Here is a 24,061-nt window from a genome sequence, read left to right as displayed (position 1 = left end):
TCATTGCGGTGTGCAGGCTTCTCATTGTGGTGGTTTCTCTTGTTGTGGAGCACAGGCTCTACGTGCGCGGGCTCAGTAGTTGTGGCACGCAGGTTTATTTGCTCCACGGCATGTGGGATCTTCCCGGACCAGGGCTCGAACCCGTGTCCCCTGCATAAGCAGGCAGATTCTTAACCACTGTGCCACCAGGGAGGTCCCTGAATGATCTATATTTAGATGAGGCAATTGTTTAAACCATTGTTAATTCAAGTTTCCTGTCACACAGAGCTAAACCTCATTTTACCTAATATAATGAGTGCATGAATTAATCATTAATGAAAATTCCACTAAACACTCTTTGTGAGAGAAGAAACTGTGACTATCTTATTTACTGAAATATCACCAATGGCTTACACAATGCCAGTACAGAGTGGGTACTCAATAAATAATAGTTAAATGAATGAACAGATAAGAATGAAGATAAAGTTGGGATTTTACAGGATGTAACAAAAATGAGTGTTTTCTCCTTCAAGGTAGCTACTTTGTCACATTACATTTTTCATTCCAGTGATGCTGCTCCTATTTCAAAATATGTTCCCTTCCCCTTTCTACTTATTAAAATATTGCCCTTTCTTTAAGTAAAATTGTTTCCCTAAATAAATTATTCATTTTCTTTCTCTTGATGAGCAAACAATAAATTTAGCATGTCTTAACATTCTACTCATTTTTCAATATTCCAAGTAGTGTCTAGTTTATCTTCTTTTTCTCTATAACAAATATCAGAAGTTTATATAACAGGCACACAGTAGAAATTAAAATCCAGATTTTACGCAAAGCTTGAGAGATTTTTGGCTCAAAAAACCATCATATTTCCAGATGTATCACTAAAAGTAATTTTCATTTATTGGACACTGATGGTTGACATTAAGCTTTTGAAATATCATTTAAATATTTCTATTCTAACCAGTTTGCATAGTCAAGTGACTTTTAAAAATCATTTACAGCTAAGCAGTTATGGAATTTATTATAAGAACTCAATTTTCTCCACCAGTTTTTCTACTAGGAAACAGTAATTTTAGCTGCCAGCAAAGACCCCTCAGTTGCTTTAAGACACCAATCAGTTTTATATCTGTTTCTATCAGGGAGCACTTTTTGCATAAACACAGATACCACCTTACATGGAATTGACATTGTAATTCTTCCCATAAATAAGGTTGTCTCCTAATTACCATCTGACAATTAAAATATTGGAGGTTAAGGAGAGGAAGTTGTGAGAGATGGGCAGGTATATGTAAGCTAAATAGGATATTGTAAAGAATGAATCCAAAAAGGTCTAAAAGTTTCATTACCTTTCTTTTCCCCAGTGTCCATCACTGTACCTGAGATAATCTAGTACTGGTTGAATTTTTGCTTCTGATCTTACTTCTGTACTCAGGGGCAAGAAAAAATGAGATAAAATTTCAAGAGGTTGGGTTTCCATCATTTCATCAACTTCTCTCATCCCCATTGTTGAGGCCTATAACTCCACAATCAGAGTAAATTTCCTTAGCCAGATCACAAAGAGGGTTTATCTTGAATTGCGTGTTAACCTGAGTGGTGGTAATGGCTGACTGGAACACTGTGCCAACAAGGATCATAGGGCCAATCTGATGGATGGATTAGCAAACCTTTGGTGAAGGAGAGCAATTATAATTTGTGCAGATTGGCATGGTTGTAGAATATCCAGATAAGGTTACCCAGGGGGTAGTTGGATATGTGGACCCAAAGCTCAGTAGAGGTATACATTTTTGAGACATACAAGTTTAAACTCTCTCCACTCTCCACTTGTGCACATAGCAGACACGTGCTTGTTCCTTCTGAGACCTCACATGGCCTCAGCACCCTTCCGAGTTCACTGTTCCTCCTAGCCACCACCAACAGGTAGCTGTTGGAACAAGAGATGAAAAACAATTTCATCACACAGTGTAGGATTAATTCAGGTTTAGCACCTTGTGGGTTAGTACGATAGGACAGTAGCTAAGGAAGTTGTTTATGCTAGTGAGAGCATTATTCAAGTGACTGACCTTGTTGTCTAGGTTGGGTAAGAAAAGAAAAAATCAAGGATGGACTTAAAAATGAATTTTTTTTCCTCATCAACCCCAAGAACTGGAACCAACATAATTCCCTGTCCTTGTATTAACCAATTCTTGAACCAGGCATACTTTGTTCTCCCTATGTTAAGTATTCCTAGGACCAAACAAAAATATCCTAGCTCTTTGCTCCAGGGAATACCTGCTTCTGGAAAAAAACACTGTGAGCCTATTAAACTGCTCACATTTTAAGGCTAACTTCTCAAGCGAGTACTTCCAGACTCTCTCCTAGCTGTGCCTTACAAAGTATTATGTCATAGACTCTGCCCATTCCAACTAGTCCCTACTTTTCAAGACTTGCCTAAAAATCCCAGCTCAGGCTCTAAAAACTTCGTAAATACCTATGGGAATGAATGAGGGGAATCCAGATGAGAACAGGGGCTATTTATTCAGCGTTTACTATAGCAAGAGATTTAAGCCACCCTCACTTGCATTTGGCAGAGACTAAACCCAAGCAGAAGAGTGGTAAAGCTTTATAATTTTTTTTTAAAAAAAGGACAACTTCTGGTATGCTCTAATTGGAAATTGTTGTCATGGAGAGGCTGGAGGTAGGGTAATTAGAAGGCATATTTGACTTTCTCTGCTTAGTCCTGAGTTGAGGGGGGAGGGAGCAAAATTAGGGGAACTGTCAGTCATTGACCAGTCTTGACCATTTTAGGCCAATTGCTCTAGAGGTTGTGGTTTGGCTTCCTGGGCTGGCTATCACCGAGGCTGTGGGTCAGAGCTCTATTGCTATATGTGGTCCGGCCATTTGTGCATTTGTACATTCAGTCTCTCATATCCTTCCCTAATTTTCTGATTCTGAGTCTCTACTAAGACGGTCCAGGAGATGTCCATATTGCAGTAGAGCTAATAAATTTAGCTTTGCTTGATCTATAAGTGTTTCTGGTGGTCTTTTGAAGAGTCACCAGTGAATAGTCCATATCTAGTACTACACGCTGCATGTTATATAGCTATCTTCTTCGTCTTTCTCCCAACGAGTTTACTTCCAAAAGAAAACAGGATTCTCCAATAAGATCGCATAGTTCTCTAGGAACACATCTCTGCCCAGTGCCCTCTGTGTAGGGTCTGGCTGTCCAGCCTTGGGAGACTCTTGAATTTTAAAGGCTCCTGGGAACCCAACAGCCAGTCCTTCCTCTTTGGGGGAAGGCATAGGGCACAATCTTGCAAGTCGAACACAAAAGTGCCCCTTTGCCAACTTTCTCCATGACGGGTAGATTGGGCAAATGTAGGGGTGTCCTAGGACAGACAGTGTGAAAGTACATAGAATAATCAAATCAGGAAGTGTTGAAGTTCCCTGGATTGCTGTGTTAAAAGAATAGCAATGCATTTTGCAGACAGAAAATTCATTCTTTTACCAAACATTTATTCAACAAAAGGTACATACTAGAAGCTGAAAAGACAGTGATGAGCAAAACAAAAAAATAGCTGATGCCATGTCTCATTGAGCTTTCAGTCTAGAGAGGGACAAAGTCATTGATCAAATAATCTAACACATAAATGTGAAATATGCAAGTGTTAACAGAGGAAACTGGGAAGTCTCAGAAGGTATGCTTGAGGGATTAAACACCAAACTTACTTCTTCACATAATGTGCCCGTGCAGAAGGTATCCATACAGGACATTAAAAAACTCATCAAAAAATCATTAGTACATCTCTGCTTCCAGCTAAGATGGAACAGCAGGGACTGAATTTACTCTCCCAGTGGAAACAACCAAAAAATGGACGATATCTACACAGGTTAACCCTGTGTAGGTTTCCCAGGGTTTCCATAACAAAGTACCACAAATTGAGTGGCTTAAAATAACAGAAATGTAGTCGTTCACAGTCCTGGAGGGTAGCAGTCCAAGATCAAGGGCATCCTTCTGGAGACTCTGAAAGAGAGTGTGTCCCATGCCTCTCTCCTAGCTTCTGGTGCCTCCAGCAATCCTTGCCAGTCCTTGGCTTGTAGGTGTGTCACTCTGACCTCTGCCTCCATCATCACAAAGCGTTCTCCCTGTGCGTCTTCTAAATCCTCTGTTTTCTTTCTTAGAGGACAAGACACCAGTCACTGGATTAAGGTCCACCCTAGCTCAGTATGACCTCATTGTAACTAAATACAAAGACTCTATTCCAAATAAAGTCACATTCTGGGACTTCGGGGGTCAAGACTTCAACATATCTTTTGGGGGGCACAGTTCAACCCATAACACCCCCATTGTAGGAGATCAGGTGGTGGGCTTCACTGAACTCTTCCAAGTCCCTGGTTTTTCCCAAGTCAAGGAGCACTGGCACTCTGCCTTTCAGGTCTTCTCTTTTTGGAATCTAAATCTTCTGGCAAACATATTCAACAGTAAGTACCCTTTTCTATGACTACTCTCACATGCGTTAATATATTTCACCTTTGAGTACTCCCTTGAAAAAAAAACATTAAAACATCTCCCAGTGTTCTACCCTTAACCCACAAGTGTCTATAAAATCTGCCACTCAGTTTTAAGTCTGTTTTACAGGGATTTAGGAATGTAGTAACTTTCTAGTTTGTCTTTAAAAGCCCAAACTAAAAACTTGAAAAAAAACCTAGAGTATAAGGACAACCTTCCAAATACTAAGCAAATTACATTTTTGTTAAGTATCCCTCATTTTCTCATGCAGATACATGAACACACATGTCTTATCATGGATTTATAGTCTTTGCTGCTCTAAGCCAGGGATCGCCCATGTGTGCAGGAGTGTGTGTTGGCAGCGGTGGCCTCACACAGATTTCACGTACCTTTCCCTATTTTATAGTTAAAATGCCAGTACCATCAGGTGGGTAGAGTTCCGAGTAAATAGCCTTTCGAACATAAGCCAAATTTCTACTGTTGTTTTGTGAGTGAGCCCTGTGTCTCCTGGGAACTACAGTGTGGCTCAAGTGCTTGCCTATATTTCTTCTGCAGATGTCACACCTTGTCACCAGCCACCCCCGCCTCGGTAAGAACACCCTGCAGGCATTTGTTCCCTTTGAGTAAATGCCACTCTCCAAAGAGCCTTTCTACAGGATAAAACATGTTTCACACAAAGTCCATGCCTGATTCAATGAAGGGGCATAAAGAGCATTCTTCCCAGAGGTAAATGAATGATCCGAAGTGTAGAGGATACAAAGTTTTGCGGTTTTTTTCCCCACTGGCTGCATCTTATCAGAGTGAAGATTCCTATTGCTGAATCATTAACAGCTGATGGTGTGCATTACAGAGTGGAAAGAAAAAAGGAGAACTAATAAGTGCTTTGGTCGATAGACGCAGGAGTCTTTCCTTTTACAACCGAGTGAAAGAGACAAGGAAAGAGATGTAATTTTCCGTATTTCTTTACTCTTTGCCTGGGGCAGTGCAGCCCCTGCCTTTGAACAAGGTCAGGTGCATTGTGCATGCCCATGGTTTGAAGAGCATTGAAAGATTCCTGGAGGGGGTGTATCCCCAGGAACAAATGGCTCTATGGGGGAGGAGAAGGGACCCCACACAGGCTGCCTCTTTATCTCCACAAAGTAGAAGCCCTGCAGGCTCTTAACTAGCTGGGGTGGGTTAACACCTGCCTGGAGAAAGAATGTACTCGCTCTCTGGTCACAGGTAGCTGATTTCCTGATGGGCAGGGCTGGAGGCCCTTTTCTCTCTCCATCTCACTGGTAATTTTTCTGTCTCCGTCTCACTGGAAAATGGATAGTAGACAACTATGCAAGGTTTCCAAGTTGAAAGATCAGGAGGCACTAACTCTCAAAGCACATAGCAAGAAAAGAAAAAACTGAAAATATCAAATGTGTACATATTTGTATTGATATTGAATATAGCTGTCCATTTTTGTATTTCAACATTATTTGGGGATATACAAGTATTTTTGCTGTGTCATGCAATCGATGGAGGAATTAAGGAAATTTGAGATGGGTGGGGTAAATCAGTCTGGTAATTGGTATTTATTGAGTTTTTCTGTGTGTGGCTATCAGAAAATGTGTCATTTGGTTAATACTTTAATGATAAATCATGGTCTCTGCTGTTAGGCAGTTAGCAGATTATCTTGGAGAACAGGACATGCACACACATAACATTTCTAACAAATCAATAAGTACCAACTTGTATAACATACCACAAGCATTAATAGAAGATTTAAATGCTCAGACTCTGTCAAGTGGAAGAGTAAACAGGAGTCAATCATGATAGGGGGTGTGGATCTTACTCCAGAGACTTGGGGTTGGAAAAAATATCATTTCTTTACCATTTTCAAATGAATTAATTCAGATTTTTATAATGATCAAGAGGCAGTGAGTTCACCTTCCTACTCTGAACGCGTAGCAATGACAGATGAAATATTTAAAAGGCAGGAAGAAGGAGAAAGAGAAAGAGAGAGAAAGAAAGAAGAAGGAAGGGAGGGAGTCAGGGAAGAAACCAGGAAGACCCAACCAGGCTCTGGTATAAGATAAGATCTCGTGGACCAGACACAAAGGGAAAACACAAACTGTGGGTTGTCTGGGCTCTGGAAGTAGGCACCAGTGACTGGGAGCTTGATCCCTGTGGGACAAGGAGTTCTAAATGTGAATGAGACTTGGAGCAGAGCCAGGCTTCCTGTTAGATGCCAGATGCAGACAGTGCTTTCACTCTACCGGGACTATGGCTTCAGATGAAGAACTGTAAGTCTGGGGAGACAAGGCGCAAAGACAATGTGTTACCCTCAGGAACTGAGCCAACTACCCACTCTGTAAATGGATCGGCCATACCCCTCGATGGCCCCTAGGGGCAGTACATCCTACGCTCAACTGTAAAACCTGGTTCTGGTTTAGGAATGGGAGGGCTGGGCTAGGCAGTCAACCTGTCAGGAAGGGAAAAGTTTGGAGGGAATACTCAAAATAAGTCTGCAAACCAAAATTCCAAAACACAGGAAGAAAGGCTAATTTCTCGCAGGACAGCCAAGAAACAAGAGACTTGGAAGAATAGTTCACTCCAAATGAAATGCATCTTAGAGAATCTTCTGAAAAGATGTCAGCATAAATTTGTTGAGGTTGTTCAAAGAGATAAAGGCATTGATGATTAAAGAAATAAATTATGGAACAGAAATAGGCACAAATAAAATGAAAATGAAACAAATTAAACCGTACCCTAAGCTAGAAGGGCTGGGAATCTGACCCTGATCATAATCAGACTCCTTCACCTACTGAATACCACGGAAGCTGAGGCTTCTGTAACGTTATAAGATGAAATGGAAGAGCTCTACCGTTAGTCCATCCCGCTCATTGCTAATATTCTCATTGTCCAGGCCCTTATGTTCCCCATGATGACTTGGCTACTTGAGTTACGGGGCAGGGATCATGCTGAAGCTGAGAGCCTCCTGTCTAGGGCTGAGCCTTCCTGGCTGGCATCCTCTCAGAAGTCATGTCACTGAACAGAATGCCACCAAGGAGAAGGACACTGGTCCTACCACTCCAGACATTCCTATCACTTCTGTGTTTAAAATGCACAGGTTCTCAGGCCCTACCCAGAAATTCTGACTCCCTAGATCTGGGTCAGGGCTTAGAAATTAGTGTTTATAACAGGCTCCCTTATGATTCCTATGCGGCGGACCCAGCATTTGGTGAACACTGATATTGTTTACAGTCCTCATTTGTCAAGTGATGAAACCAGGCAGGACCAGAAAGAACAATGCTGGCCCAGGTCACACAGCTAACTGTAGCCAGAATAAAGCCCAATCCTTTCTTCTGCTTATTTTGGGTTTAATTCCCTCTTCCTTTTCTAGTTTCTTAGGTAGAAGCTGAAGCTGTTGATTTGAGATCTTTCTTCTATTCTAATATAGGGGTTTAGTGCTATAAAGTTCCTCTTAAGTTCTGCCTTAGTGAAATTGTACAAATTCTGATATGTTGTGTTCATTTTCATTCAGTTCAAAATACTTTGTAATTTCCCTTTTGAATTCTTCTTTGATCCATGGATAACAAAGAAGCATGTTATTTATTTTCCAAATATTTGGAGATTGTCTGGCTATCCAGACAATACCAGGGTTATCAATACCTGGTTTTGATTTCTATTTTAATTCCTTTGTGGTCAGAGAATACACTGTGTATGACTTGAATCCTTTTTTATTTATTGAGATTTGCGTTATACCCAGAGTACGATCTCTGTTGGCAAATGTTCTGTGTGCCCTTGAGAAGAATGTGTATTCTGCTGTAGATGGGTGGAATGTTCTGTAAACGTCAATCAGGTCATTTGGGTTGGGACTGGTGTTCAAGTTTTCTGGCTGATTTTCTGCCTGCTTGATCTATCAATTATTGAGAGAAGGATGGTGAAATCTGCAACCACAATTGTGGGTTTTTCTATTTCTCCTTGTGGTTCTAACAGTTTTGGCTTCATGTTTTGAAGCTTTGTTATTAGGTGTATAAATGTTTAGAGTTGATATAGTCTCTTGTTGAACTGACCCTTTTATCAGTATGAAATGGACTTCTAAAAAATCCCTGATAATATTCTCTGTTGTGATACCTACTTTGTCTAATATTAATACAGCCAGTCCATCTTGCTTATAATTAATATGGCATATCTTTGTTCACCCTTTTACTTTTAACCCATTAGTGTCTTTGTCTTTAAAGTGGTTTTCTTACAGACAGCATATAGTTGGGTCTTGTTTGTTTTATCCAATCTGATCATCTCTACCTTTTAATTGGGATGTTTAGTTTATTTTTATTTAAGTTGATTATTGATACAGTTAGGTTTAAAATCTATAAACTTGCTCTTTGCTTTCTATTTGTCCCTTTTTCCTCTTTTTCTTCTTTTCTGCCTTCTCTCAGATTATTTGTTATGATCCCATTTTATCGTCCCTCTTCGCTTATTTAGATATATTCCCTTGTTTCATTTTTTGAAGGTTTCTTTAGGGGTCATAGCATACATCTTTCACTTATCAAAGTCCACCTTGAATCGATATAATACTATTTTACATATAAGAACCTTAACAAAAGCAGTTTTATATTTTCCCCCTCCCAGGCTTTGGGCTATTGTTGTCATATATTGTACTTTTACCTGTATTAAAAACCCCACATTATGCTATTTTTGTTGAGTCAATTATTCATTAAAAATATATAAATAGGGCTTCCCTGGTGGCACAGTGGTTGAGAGTCCGCCTGCCGATGCAGGGGACACGGGTTCGTGCCCCGGTCCGGGAAGATCCCACATGCCGCGGAGTGGCTGGGCCCGTGAGCCATGGCCGCTGAGCCTGTGCTTCCGGAGCCTGTGCTCCGCAACGGGAGAGGCCACAACCGTGAGAGGCCCACGTACCGCCAAAAAAAAAAAAAAAAAAGTATATGTATATACATATATATGTATATATGTATATATATAAATAATAAGAAAAAATATTATATACTTAATCCATGTAGCTACCATTTTTGGTGCTCTTCATTCCTTTGTGTAGATCCATAGTTCTACCTAATATCATTTTCCTTCTGTCTAAAAGATTTCCTATATTTTTTGTACTGTGGTTCTACTGGTGATGAATTCTTTCCCATCTTTGTATGTCTGAAAGAAAACTATTTTTTGAAAGATATTTTTGTCATATATAGAATTCTAAGTAGATGGTTTTTCTTTTAGCACTTTAAGTATATTTCTCCACTGTCTTCTCACTTGAATTTTTCCCATGAGAAATTCATTGTCATCTTATCCTTGATCCTCTGTATGTAAAGTGTCTTTATTCCCTGGCTGTTTCTAAGATTTTATCTTTATCCCTGGTTTTGACCATTTTGATTATTTTGTGCCTTAGAGTAGTTCTATTTCTGTTTCTTGTGCTTTTGATTCTTTGAGCTCCTTGCATTTGTGGCTTTATAGTTTTCACAAAATTTGTAAGATTCTCGTCCATTATCCCTTCAAATATTTTTTTGTCTCTTCCCCTGCCCTTCAGGGACTATAATTGCTAGACAGCTTGAAGTGTTCCCACAGCCCCCTGAAGCTCTGTTCACTACTTTAATCCTTTTTTCCCCTCTATGTTTCATTGTGAGTGGCTTTGTCTTCAGGTTCATTAGTCTTTTCTTCTATAATATCCAATATGACATTAATCCTTCCCAGTACATTTGTCACCTCAGCCATTGTAGTTTTCATCTCTAGGAGTTCAATCTGCATCTTTTTCATGTTTCACTTCTCTACTTACAATCTTTAATTTTTCCTCTAGCATTTTGGACATATGGAATATGGTTATAATAACGGATTTAATATCCTTGTGAACAATTCTATAATTGTGTCAGTTCTGGATTGGTTTTGATTGATCGATTTTTTTCTCTTCATTATGCTTCTTTGCATTCCTGGTAATTTTTGACTGGGTACTATAAATTGGAATTTTACTTTTTTTGGTTCTGGCCATAATTTGTTTTTAAATAAATATTCTTGAACTTTGTTCTGGGATGCAGTTGGGTTACCTGGAAACAGAATGATCCTCTCAGGTCTTCCTTTTAAGCTTTGTTAGATGAGGCCAGACTAGAGTTTAGTCTAGGGCTAACTTTCCCCACTGTTGAGGCAATACCCTTCTGTATACCTGATGCCCTGTGAATTACGAGATCTACGTGGTGAGAATAGGCACGATTTCCTGCCCTTTATGATCCCTGCTGATTGTTCCCTCTAATACTTTCAGATGGTTCTCTCCCCAGATTTGATAGTTTCCTCACCTGCATGCATGATCAGTACTCAGCTGAATACTGGAGAGAAACCTTCAGATCTAGAGTTTTCTCTCTGTACAGCTGTTCACTCTCCAGCACCCTGGCTTCCGCTGACTCCCAGTCCCGTTTCCTCAACCCAGGGAAACTGCGAGGCTCTGCCAGGATTCCCATTCCCTGTATGACAACTGGAAACAAATGAAGTGAACCCTACTATTGCCCCAGCTTATTGTTTAGAAAGATCTGGAAACTCTAGGCAATAAGCTAGGGCAATTGTAGAGTTCACCACATTTGTTTCCTCTCTCTGGGGTACCACTGCCTTCATAGCCTGATGTCCAACGTCTTGAAAATTCTTGCTTTGTATATTTTGTTCGTGTATTTAGTTGTTTCAGGTGGGAAGGTAAATCTGCTCCCTGTTATTTCATCTTGACCAAAAGCAGACATCTCCTCAAATACTTGTTAAAGTGAAGAGTGGAGTTTATACAAATGAAAGTATTACAAAATTATTGGCCTGATATCACATGAATATGGTGAAAATCATGAAAGTGCTTTGTAAATAACCGAAGTCTAGAAAATACAGTACCTGTTCACTCCAAATCATTCACTACACGAGGGAAGTAACTGAGGCCTGCAAGGGCCAAGAGATGCAGTGAAGCTCACACAATTCCTTAGTGCGAGAAGTAAAACCAAGTTCACCTTTCTCTCCCTGTGTCCAGTATTCTTGCCAATATTCCACTGTTTCAAGCTCCCCCAAACCTGCTCATTAAAAAGGAGAAATTTCATATTCTTATAAAATATACCTGATCAAATCATAATGCCTTTGCATTTGGAAGCCATGAAAAACAGCCACTGGTTCAATTTATTTGTATCATTAGAAAAACTTTTTTCAACCTCCTTATAGACACATTCCTTCCACTGAAATGAAATACGTTTGCAGTTCACCTGTAAAGGGCAGGATTGCTGTGCCATGTTAAGTGATAGAATCTGACACTGGCTTAAGTCCACTGCCCATTGTAAACTGCTGTTTTTATGAGGAGCAGGACAGGTCAATTGCCACAGAAAGCATACATCTGACCACTAGCTCTCCATCTGTACAGGTCCTTTAATCTATTAGGCACCATAGGTTTGATCTTGTGGGGCCTTCAAAATTTCCAAGGATCTGTGGAAATGTTAGAGGTATGGGGGAAAATTGATTTGTTCCAAATATTAAAAAGAAAATCACAAAGTTAAAACTAATGTTTTTATCTTTAAAAATGCAACATGGGAACCTGCGACTGCAAGTCAACTCTTACATTTCTATATGCATTTAATTAAATGTGGTTATCTGTTCATTTTAATATACTTGATATGATGTGAGTGAGAAATTCACAAGAGTGCTCATGGCCACTAAAGGTCTTTAAAATGCCCCATATTTAGTGACTGAAATTCCAGAGAAGTATTCAGTATTGCTTGTCACCTTTGCTTGGAAATAGTGATGAATTCCACTATATCCAAGTTTAGTTAAGGTTTTTCTTTTTTCATTTTACCAAATGGGAGTGTGGCTTTAGTAATTCCTAATTGGCTTGCATTTTTGCTTGTTAAATTTGCTTTGCCTGTGAAGCCAGTTCTCAAACAAGATCAGAGAAATACATATCCCAACAGAAACAGGTCTTTTTTTCAGTGATCTTCTGTTGAAGACTTGTAACCGATCTTAATTACCCCATGGCATCTGGAATGCAATAGCATTTATATTTCTTAATTTTTCTAAATAAAATTAAAGCTGCTTCCAACACTCCTTCACCATGGTTAATGAGAAGTTTGTTTATCAGGGCTTCATCACCACTCTTGGATCTTACAAGAACCCCGGGCTTGCGTCATCCAGGAAAATGGAGGATAACCCAATTGGGATGGAGTTTTTTCCTTATTTCACAAACCTTTAAGGACATAAAAAACAACTAGTACTGCTGACAGTCCCTCAAACGATCCTCACACCCTCACCAAACTCAGCCAAGGAAACCTTTTCTGGGACCCCCCATGTTTAAGCCGCTTGGTTTCTAGTTCCACAGGCACAGAGTCACTCCCATCTGAGGTTCTGCCACCTCTAGAATACTCCATGGCAGCCACCTCCTGCCTCTGCCCAGCTTCAGGAAAAACCAGCCACACTCCAGGTTCAGGCTTCTTCCTTCTTCTACTCATATAGAGCGTCAAGTCTCCATCTGATTCTTTTTCAGGCAACGTAGCCCACGCCCTTGATGGACCTAGCACAGTGTTTCTCATAGTGTGATCCAAAGAAGGCTGGTGATCCCTGGTACCCCATCAAGTAATCTGCTTGTGCTTTACCAGTTTCAGATGAAAAACAGCATCCAAGCAATTTTGTTCCCATCCACTTCACAAATTGGAAATGTAAGATCAAGTATGAATTTTATAGAAATCCCTTTATCAGGTCCTTAACAATAAGCCCAAGCTTACCATGAAGCCCCTGATGGAATAGGTGCCAAAGGGAATGAGATGAGACAGAGTCTAAGAAAAGACTAGTGTAAGAGCTGAGACTTTGGGGGGTCTTGTTGATAGCATTAACTAATGAGAACTCTTGCAACGGGCTGCCCCATTCTCCTTTAACCGTGTTACTCATATTGCTCTTTGTTTTTTTCAGCTTCCCTAATGAAAAGAGTGCAAAACAGCTGAAGAAGCAGCCTTATTGCTCAAAAGGAAATGTTGCTACATCTCGGGGTTTTGAGAGTGGAAGATGAAGGGCCCAGCTTTATGCCACTTACAGTGGTAACACGGTTGATGGTAAGTGAAATCATGTAACAGAAATCGACTTTTTTTAAAAAGCCCCCTGACACTGGTCCTCATGAACATTGTGAGACATTTTAGGAAAAGCTAGGAAACATTTGTAAGGGAGGAGAAGGAGTTTAGTCAGTGGGATAAAAGCAATCTTGTAAAAGCTTAAATTTGCACCTCTTTTCCCACGGTAAACCTTCCCAGGAACATTCAAATTCCACCTAACACATTACAGAACTATTGGTATATTCCTTTTCTTCCAGACATTAAGGTAACTAATAGATCTGACATCAAGAATAATAAACTACCTGCAGAGAAGTGCAATACAACCAAGAACAAATTTTTTTTTTAAATCGGGTATAGTTGTTTTACAATGTTGTGTTAGTTTCTACTGTACAGTGGAGTTCCCTGTGCTGCTGTACAGCAGCACAGGGAACTCATTAGATTATCTATTTTATACATATTAGTGTATATATGTCATTCCCAATCTCCCAGTTCATCCCACCACCATCCCCCACCCCCGCTTTCCCCCTTGGTGTCCATACATTTGTTCTCTACATCTGTGTCTCTATTTCTGTCTTGCAAACAGGTTCATCTGTACCATTTTTCTAGATTCCACATATGTGCATTAATATATGATATTTGTTTTTCTCTTTCTGACTTACTTCACTCTGTATGACAGTCTCTAGGTCCATCCACGTCTCTACAGATGACCCTATTTCGAAGAACGAGATTTTTTAATTGCTGCTTTCTCCTCACTTCCCTAGCAAGCGACACCATAGTCGTCCCTCTGTAACTGCTTTTGCCTTTTTAATCCATCCTATGCAATTAACACCTCATCCTACCCAACTCTGTTCTCTATACTTGATTCTTTAGCACTTTATTTTGTCAGTTTAAAATACAGTTAATTATCACATTGTCTTCTCACTAATTGCTATTTGAGATTATTTTGTTTCCCTAACTAAATTTTAAACATCTTATGAACAAAAAGCATTGAAACTCTTTGGCCTACCCTAATAACTAAAGTAGGCATATGTACCTAATAGCTACACAGTTATACAGTGAATAATTACTTGACTCTTAGGTTTAAACCACACATCAAAAATAAACAAAATTGCATTACTTCCTAGGTTTTTTTCCCCTCAAAATTCGATATAGCCTTAGAGGTACTGCAAAATGTTAGATTATTTGTTGCGAAATCTTTTTTTTTTCTTTTAAAAGTCCCTTTTAGACGAAGTGAGAGAGTAGCATTGATATATATACACTACCAAATGTAAAATAGATAGCTAGTGGGAAGCAGCCGCATAGCACAGGGAGATCAGCTCGGTGCTTTGTGACCACCTGGAGGGTGTGGCTGATTCACTTTGTTGTACGGTGGAAACTAGCACAACATTGTACGTAATTATACTTCCAGTAAAGATGTTTAAAAAAAAAAAGTCCCTTTTAGAAAATACTGGTCAGGAAAGTGCAATACCCCCAGAGAGATGGTGACATCACAGGACAGCAATGCTAAAATGGACTTTCGCATAGATATGGAATTGCTTTAGTTCTAATTTGAGTTCTTAAATTGGATTGATTCGCTTAAGAAGGATGGAACCATTTCACAGGCCTGTATGGAAGAGTTACCTTTGGGGCATGTGGTAGACTAACCACACAAAGAACAAGACTCAGGTCAAAGGTCTTCCTGAGAGAGAGGCTTCCTCACTCTGCCTGATGAAACCCTTAGTGTCCGTCATGACCTTCAAAGCACAGAAAAGTGCACAGCCCCATACAGGCCCCTGGTCCTATCAGCTCTGTGATTAGAGTCCAGATCACTGAATTGCAGGCAGATGACCTCAGCTGCTGACTGAATCTGTCGGGCTCACTTTTCAGCGTCTTAGAATCCTTTTGTGAATAACCAGAGTCTCCTTCCTTCCCTTCCTGTCTGGTTTGCATCACTGACAAATTCCACTTTTCCTCTCTTGAAAAAGATATTCTTCCTCGGCCCTGCCCCTGTGGAAGAACACAAACCACGCCGAGATGAGCTGGTAGGCGGCCTTCATCACAAAACAATAAGTGGTTGAGCTAAAGCATCCAATAAAGCAGCTAGAAGGAGAAAAAGGCAGAAAAAATGTGTGCGTTCTTCAGAAGCAATACTCCCCATCCATCAGCTGAAAAGGAAGTCTGGGACATGGCTTCAAGTTTTCATTAAAATGCAACAGGGCATCAGGAAGTCGGATTTGGACCAACAATGAGATATTTTTCTTACAGTTCCTTTGCTCTGGACAGCTTTGCTGTGGGCTTCAAAGTTCTCTCTCTGACCAAATTCAGTGAAGTTGCTTTCTCCTCTTCTCTTTGAACCCGGAGCTTTGGGAAGGGCAGCAAAGTAAGCCGAAATGAAATTGCCAAACTTATGGTTCTCCAGTAAGTGAGATTTTCTCTAATGCTTACCAACTGTCACCAGGTCAGATGGATTTTTCTGCTTGAAATCCCTTAATGCATTAATTTCTCTGCCGTCTTAGGGTATCCTTCTGAAAGCAACCCCAGCAGCCATAAAAACATAAAAAGAAAATGTATAGCATAACTGGTGCACAAAAGGACAATAAGGAATAAAAAGCGAGGAGAGGGCAGGAAGAAAGGTCTTTAGACAAGCATGTTATTTGCTTGGTTTTTGATTCAGAGGGCAATTCACACAGAGCTCTACTCAGACCCACCAGGAAATGCATGAGGTGCTGGGTCTGGGTCAGCCAAACAAGAAACCCTGAAAAGCAGCTACATATGCTCTTTTCTTGATTCATCTGGTGCGGTGATTTTTTTAAAAAAAAAACCTTTTGAAGCAATGAAACCACAGTATATAAAACAGCTGACAGTGGTTCTCTCTCCTCAGGAGCAGCCCATATGAGCTTCCAAACAGGTGTGGGGTTGGAGGCATGAAAGTCACCATTCTAGGGGGTTTTAATAATCCACGAAGTGGCAACACAGGATTTCATTTTTTTGAATACAGAGGGCTGACATCTAAGTTAGAGGGCAAGAAGATATTCTCTCTAAGGCAATCATGTACAGTTTCTTATTCTTTCTGGTTTCTTGAGCTAAAAATTAGCATCACTTTTAATAGATACCACAAGTCTTATCACCCACCATCTAACTGCCCTCATCTTCCTTCCTTCAAAACACATCTCAACAGATATTAATTGAATGTCCCTAGTGTCCAAGGTGCGAGGCACTAGCTGGTATTAAAAATATAAATAAGGACAGTAGTATTAGTAGCAGTAGTAGTAGTGGTAACAATAATAGCAAACACTTCTATAGTATTCATTTAGTGCCAGGCACGGCTCTAAGCTCTTTATATGTATTTAGTCATTCAGTCATCGAAACAACACTCTAGGAAAGATATGATTATTATTGACAAGTTACAGATGGGGAAACTGAGGCACATAGGGATTAAGTAATTGGCCGAGGTCACATATCTAACAAGTGGCAGAGCTGAGATTAGAACCCAGGCAATCTGGCTCCTGAATCTGTGCTTTAGGCATATTTGCTTTATGTGCACTGTCTTTGGGGTTTATTATCTATGCTGCAACAGAGAAGTTTCTGCTCCTAGAGCTTTCAAAGTCTATCTGTCTCCTTTCTGGAACTCAATAAAGGACTGTGGAGAATGTATACATGGGAAAGGCTAATGACATCTGGGGACACGAGGGGAGAGAGGGTTGTGGGACGAGATCAGATATCTTGCCAATTAGGCAGGCAGGGGCTTTGGAGCATCGAGAATCGAGCTATTACTACAAATGTGACACATGTACAACCATCACTGTGTGAAGCCTGGGACTTACAAATTAACATATATAACATTTGAATTTTAGTCCAAATAAATGTACAGTCTGTTATCTGGAAAGGAAAGATGACAGAGTTATATTTCAGTAGATAGATCTTTGGGGCTTCTGCAATTCATACTCTTCCATCTTTCTTAATTTGGCAAACATTTATTGAATATTGTCATTCTTTATTTTCTTTCCCCTAAACAACCACTGAATTATCTTGGGAATATTAGCCAATTCAGAGTTATTGCAGGCCCAGAGAATAACAGGTCTCTGTTATTGGAACAGTATATTCCATTTTCCTGCTCAAACACAGACCTTCATGCCATCTAAGACTAGAAAGAGAACCAAGTGTAAGAGAAGACAGTTCTTTATTATTGAGCACAGTACATTTAACATTATAGGATATTACTGGTGGAGTGACTGCTCTAAAACAGAGATACTTAGATAAGGTCTCCAGCCAGCTCTCAATGAGACAGATATTATAGGTGGGCTGAACCAACACCCATTCCCAACACCTTTATCCCTTGTCAACCTCTATCATGGAAAGTAGGAAAGCTAAATACTCCTTTTACCCACTTCCCTTGCATAATGGACATGTGATGAGATTCTGGCCAATACAATGTAAGTGGAAGTCTGCTAGGGGGTTTCTGGGAAAGATTTTGCATTTCTGATAAAAAGGGACAATTGCAGTTGGCATCATCGCCTCCTCCTTTCTTCCTGATATGAATGTGGAAGGGCTGTCTAGAGCAGCAGCAGCCATCTTGTAAGCAGGAGGAAATAACTATGAGGACAAAAAGGATACAAAGAAATTGGATCCAAAATGGCATTGCTGAGCAGTTAAAAAGAACAATGGTTCTACCTCTACCTTTCTTGTTATGTTAGATGCTATTTAGGCTACTATTCGTTGAGTCATCTCTTCTTACAGTCAAACACATTCTTAGCTAATACACAGGAATCACAGAAAATCCATAGCTATTTGATACCTCTCATTTCTCAATTAGAATCAGTGTTTTTTAAGACACTGTGCTTGTATAACGAGCCAGTATTTTCTTTTCCAGAATGACCTTGACATGTCTCTTCGCAGAAATTAATGTTGCCATCACAACTGACATACATTTGGCAGGAACAATAAGTACCCTTCCATTCTTGTCCAGCTTAGATTCCATGATCATCCTTACAATCAGTTTGGAAAAGACCTTCCTCTCTAACCCCTACTCCCACTCTCATACTCAATTGGCAAAACCCCAACAATAGAGAGAAATCCGACCATCTCCCTCTCCTTGTGGACAGCCAAGCTACGAAATGTTGTAGACTGGTTTCACATTAGGTTCATACCTGCAAACCTCAAATGGGCCCTCAGCTCTGCCCAAAAATTTAACTACATTTCTTTAGGGCTTACTTTTCCCCTCTCGGAGATGGCTTGTATGCCCTCTTTTCTCTTCTCCATTTTTTCATTTAAAAGCATATCCCTTTTTGCTCCACCCTTGCTATTCAAAGTGGCCTTTGGACCAGCATCATCAGTATCACCTGGGAAACTGTTAGAAATGCAAAATCTCCTCCCTCCACCCTCACTCCCCCCGCACCCTGCCAGACCCACTGAATCAGAATCTGCTAATTCACAAGCTTCCTGGGGGGGTTTACAGGCCACGTACACCAACATTTGAAAAGCACTACTGTTGACTTTATCCCTTCTTAAGAACTTCATTCTCTTTGTCATTCTCAATCTCCTGAGTTCTTATTTACCTTTCCCCTAATTCCTTAATTCCTATCAGTAAATACTGTCTAGTACTTCCTATCTAAGAAAATCAAAACACTTCAGGCCCCACTTTTTTTTTTTCCAGTGACTACTCCCTTTTCCCTACTTCCCTTTACCAAGTCCCTGAATTAATTCTCCACCTTTGCTGTCTCGACTTTCTCCTCTCCCATTCACTCCTCAACCCAATCTGACTTCTGTCTCTTCTATTCCACCAAAAAGAACCCTTGGCAAGGCCACCCATCACCTGCATGTGGCAAAACCCAGTGCTCACTTCTCTGAGCTCTTCTTCTAGCTCTCACAGCTAAGCTCTCCTTCATCTGAAGATATTCTTTTGCTGGCCTTTCGGATCCTGCGTTCTCCAGGTTTTCCTCCTTAGCAGCTTCTCCATAGTCTGTTTTGCCAACTGCTCTTCCTTTACCTCACCATCAATTATTGGAGTTCCTAAGGCTTAATCCAGGGCCTTGTCCTCAGGTGATCTCATCCCATTGCATGGCTTAAATATCACCAACATGCTGAGGTTTCCCAAATAATCTCCAGGCTCTGAAATGCACTCTGGTCTGTTCACCAACCTATATGATGTCTCCATGTGAATCTCTTGTATCTCAAAATTGTCCTTAAAACTGAACTTTTGATTCCTACCCCCTCTTTTCAAAAACTTTTCCTCCCCTGGTCTTCTCCCTCTTAGTAAATGGTGCCACCATCCATCCAATGGTGTAATCTGGAGACTTAGGAATCATTCTTGATGCCACTTTCCCACACCCCCTACAACAAATAATCAATAAAACGTCTCTTTTACCTGCAAAATATCTCAAATCAGTCTCCATCTCTCCATCTCTATTTCACCACCCTGTCCAAGCCACCATCATCTTTGACTTGATCCACTGCAAAAGTCTTTTCACTGGGTTCCCTTCTTTACCATGTTGCCTCCTCTAATCCATTCTCCCTACAGAAACCAAACTAGTCTTTTAAATGCATGAATCTGATTAAGTATCTGACCCATGTAGAACTCTTCAATGGCTTCTCATTGCATTTAGAATAAAATTCAAACATCTGTAAACTGTTTGCATGATGTGACTCCTGCCTACCTCCCTACCATTCTCTCTCTCTCCCACTGTACACGGCTTCCCTTCACCTTTTTGAAAACCTTGAGTCTCTTGCACTTCTGGGAACATAATGTGTTCTCTTCCTGGCTCCTTCTGCTGCCTCAGGAACCAGCTTTGATGTCTCCTGTTTAGATTCCCCTTCTTTGACAACCATACTTACATCCTGACACACATTCCCTTTACTGTCTACACTGCACCCTCTTTCTTTTTCTTTGAACTCAATTCTAGGCAGTGTTAAGGAGTGTGTCTTAACTTGGCAGCCTGAAGACTATAGTATATGTTAAGGGGTGATCTCCATCTCTTACTGGGAGAAAGGCACTGGAGGGAGCAATTCAACAGAACTGACTGGACTGGACTGGCGCCCACACAAGGTGTCACTGAAGGCTGCAGGCGCTGGTGTTGGTCGGTACGTCCTGAGTCATTAGCCCACTGGGGCCAGTGAGCAAGACCATGCTCTTGTGGGTGGCGTAGGCTTTCCCCACATGGAGAAGGCATTGCCTCTGTCAACGATCTAAGTTGCTTCTGGAACAGGAAATAAGGCTTGGAGAGGCAGGCCTTAGACTGGAGGAACTAGAAATTGCATGCTTTCCCTGGGTCTTGGCTCTGAAGCCTGGACACACCTAGAGAACTCGGAGTGGCCTGGCCTCTCCACGCTGGGCCTGTGGGCTATGAGCATAGCCAACCCACATACTGGTAAGGTAGGCTCTGCTCACAGTTGTGGTGTCCAGATCAAGAGAAGGACCTTCTCTCAGTCTTGAAAAGGAATGGTAAAGGGAAGAGCAGCCTCCATTCTGCCTCACAAGGGCCAGACTGGTGTTTCATGCAGTGACCTGAGGGGGACAGAACCTTGGGGCTTTAAAAAAAAGTGATGAGGCAGCACGATGAGGAACAAAAATGCCAGGGACCCCTTCGAACGACATGTTTCTGAGCACTGGTGAAAAGCACTCAGCAGGACCGGGTACAACTAGGGACACCTGGGCTTGTTGTCCCCACCTTCTGTAGGGTAAGAAAGAACCTAGTCCCTCTCATTCACAATTCGTTACTAAATATATGTGAAATTATATCCCTAGTCGTAGGCTAGTAAGACCTTCTCTTGTTTCAGGTGACATTTCTTGACTTATAACTGGCATTTCGTGTTTGTGGTTTAGTCAGAAATCTTTTGGGTGCTGGGACAGAAACTCAAAGTAGCTTACGCAGAAAAGGGAACTTATTGGCCCATGTACCTGAGAAGGAGTGGCTGGGAGCCTGGGGCTCAACCATGTCAAGGACTCAATGCAGCCCTCTCTCTCTTGGCTTTGCCTTTCTCTGTGTTGGCTTCATTCTGAGGGAGACTCACCCCTGATGTAACAAAGGTAATACTTGCCAGTCCTAAGCTTTACTCTCCGTACAGTTAACAATCCCAAAGAAAGCATAAAAATGGGCCACTTCCCTGAAAGATCTCACAAAAATCTTGGAAAGAACTATGACTGGCTTGACTTAGGTTACATGCCCATACCTGAGCGAATCAGGTGCAGACTAAAGGGCTGGACCAACCAGAGCTGGGTACCAGAGGAGGTGAGACCATGTGGTCAGACAGCGCCACCAAACAGGGGAAGGGCAGCTAGATCCTGAAAGGAAAAGATGCAGAAGTCACAAAAAGTAACGTCTTTTTCAGTGAAGAGCATATAAATAGTTGAGAATTTAACCAAAAGCCTTTACCAGTAGGAAATGGAGATGATACACAGATGTGCAGACACAAATGGTACAGAGGAACAACTAGAGAGAAGGAAAAATCCTAGGGGCAAAAAAGAAAAGGGATGACAAAGAGCAGAAAAAGGTAAAAATGTATTGATTCCAAAATAACCAAAGAACCAACCACACAGTTGAAAATATACCGTAGACTATGTCGATCCCCATGGTTTCTGGGAGGTATAGAAGTGATTCCCAGAGCTGAAACCCTGGGATAGTCAACCCAAGACAGCATCACCTGCTTCAGGCCCAAGGGAGGAAGAGAGGCTATTCACAGACTGGAATTTGAGATACCAGGAGAAAAGTCATGCATATGAAACTCACAGATTTTTAATTTGTCCTCTATTACATCCTGAAAAGTACATTTCTATACAGGATATCCATATTTTAACATATTCATAGGAGTTCTGGAAAAGGCAAATAGGCCAAGAGCAGCAACTTTCCCTGAAGCAGGCTACCAGTGGGATTTATGTATGATCAAACTAGTATAGTGTTTTGCACGTAATATCCAGGTGCCCACAGACAGAAAGAAAGTCTCTGGTGATGATCTTGAGACATAGTCTGGTGAAATCTTACCGAAAGTCTTAAATCAGGCCTCAAACTGCTACCTCACCAGTCAGTCTCTGAAACAACAGCCTGGCTGTGGAATCCTGTTACAGGTAAACATCTGGAACGAAGGCAGATTTCATAGACCAGAAACCATCCAGTAATGAATATATTTTCACTCTGAATTCCTTAAAAATAAGAAAAGGCATACGAATAGGGAGAGGAATACAGAGGATGAGAAAGATTTTAGAATATATTGCCACGGACACCTTATTTTTACAAAGAAACCTGAAGAAATTAACAGCAGCACGGTAGGCATGGGACTCTGTAGGCACCTCATCACATGACAGAAGGGTGAACGCTAAAAAGACACCATGGCTTTAGCTGAAGGACCAGCATAAAGATGTTTTTGGTTTTTGTTTTTTTTTTTTTTTTTTTTGCGGTACACGGGCCTCTCGCTGTTGTGGCCTCTCCCGTTGCGGAGCACAGGCTCCGGACGCGCAGGCTCAGCGGCCATGGCTCACGGGCCCCGCCGCTCCGCGGTATGTGGGATCCTCCCAGACCGGGGCACGAACCCGTGTTCCCTGCATCGTCAGGTGGACTCTCAACCACTGCACCACCAGGGAAGCCCATATAAAGATGTATTTTATTTTCAACATTTCCATTCATCATCTTCCCTCCACAATCCCTCGGTCCCTTATCTACAGCCATCTTCATCTACAGCATCTGCAGTGCTGGGATTCTCCCTGGTCAGCAACTCTTTCAGCTGACAGGACATCTAGCAATGTGAAAAAGAGCAAAAATTCTAGAATGGGTGAGGAGCATCCATGGGGCTGTGTGAGTGATGGAAAGGAAAAAAGGAGAATACACGCGTCTCTCTCTCTCTCTCTCAGCCAGACCCCCCCCTCGGGGGGTCTAATCAGTTCTACAAGAAATCATCAAAACAACTATTTCATTAAACACCAGCCGTCATCACTGTTAAATTATTTTCTAGGCGCCACTCATCTTTCAACTTCAAGAGCTAGGACACTATATCACTTGGTTCTGAAAATACAATACTAATAAATACCATCCCTTGCAGATTCAGTTTAATCAGCCCTGTCTTGAAATAGCTGTTTACTACTTTTGCATATTATGATTAAATGCCCAAACACTGTATTTAAGAAACATTAAAACTATCACTTATGCTGATGGAGTTGGCAAATTCCAAATTTAGAATATCTAATGGTGTTGCAAAAATAAGATTCTCCACGAGGACAGCAAATTGGAATGGGAATTAGAAAGTACAGTTCCCCTTCTAGTAAATATTATGATTCATGAAGAATACAAGAGGCAGGAGCTCAGGGAGGCTTAGAATCTGGTTCAACACTTCCTCCCTTAGCGAACTGAATCCTCAACAACTGAATTTGGTATTAGGCTTCAGAAGCTCCTAGCTATGAGGGTTTTCAGGAAGTGGAAGAGGGGTGTGGTAGAGCAAGCTAGTCATTTCTTCCACTTTCCAGACTGTCCATTCCTTCTCTGTCATCTGCTATCTCCCCACCCCCTCCACCATCAGCTAGGAAACCTTGGGGTCTTCCTTGATTTCTCCCTGTTCCCTAATGCGTATCATTGACAGGCTCATATCTGAACATTCCTCTCCA

This window comes from Physeter macrocephalus, chromosome 2 (assembly GCF_002837175.3).
Source record: "Physeter macrocephalus isolate SW-GA chromosome 2, ASM283717v5, whole genome shotgun sequence".
Classification (NCBI taxonomy): Eukaryota; Metazoa; Chordata; class Mammalia; order Artiodactyla; family Physeteridae; genus Physeter; species Physeter macrocephalus.
This window is presented reverse-complemented; position numbering follows the sequence as displayed.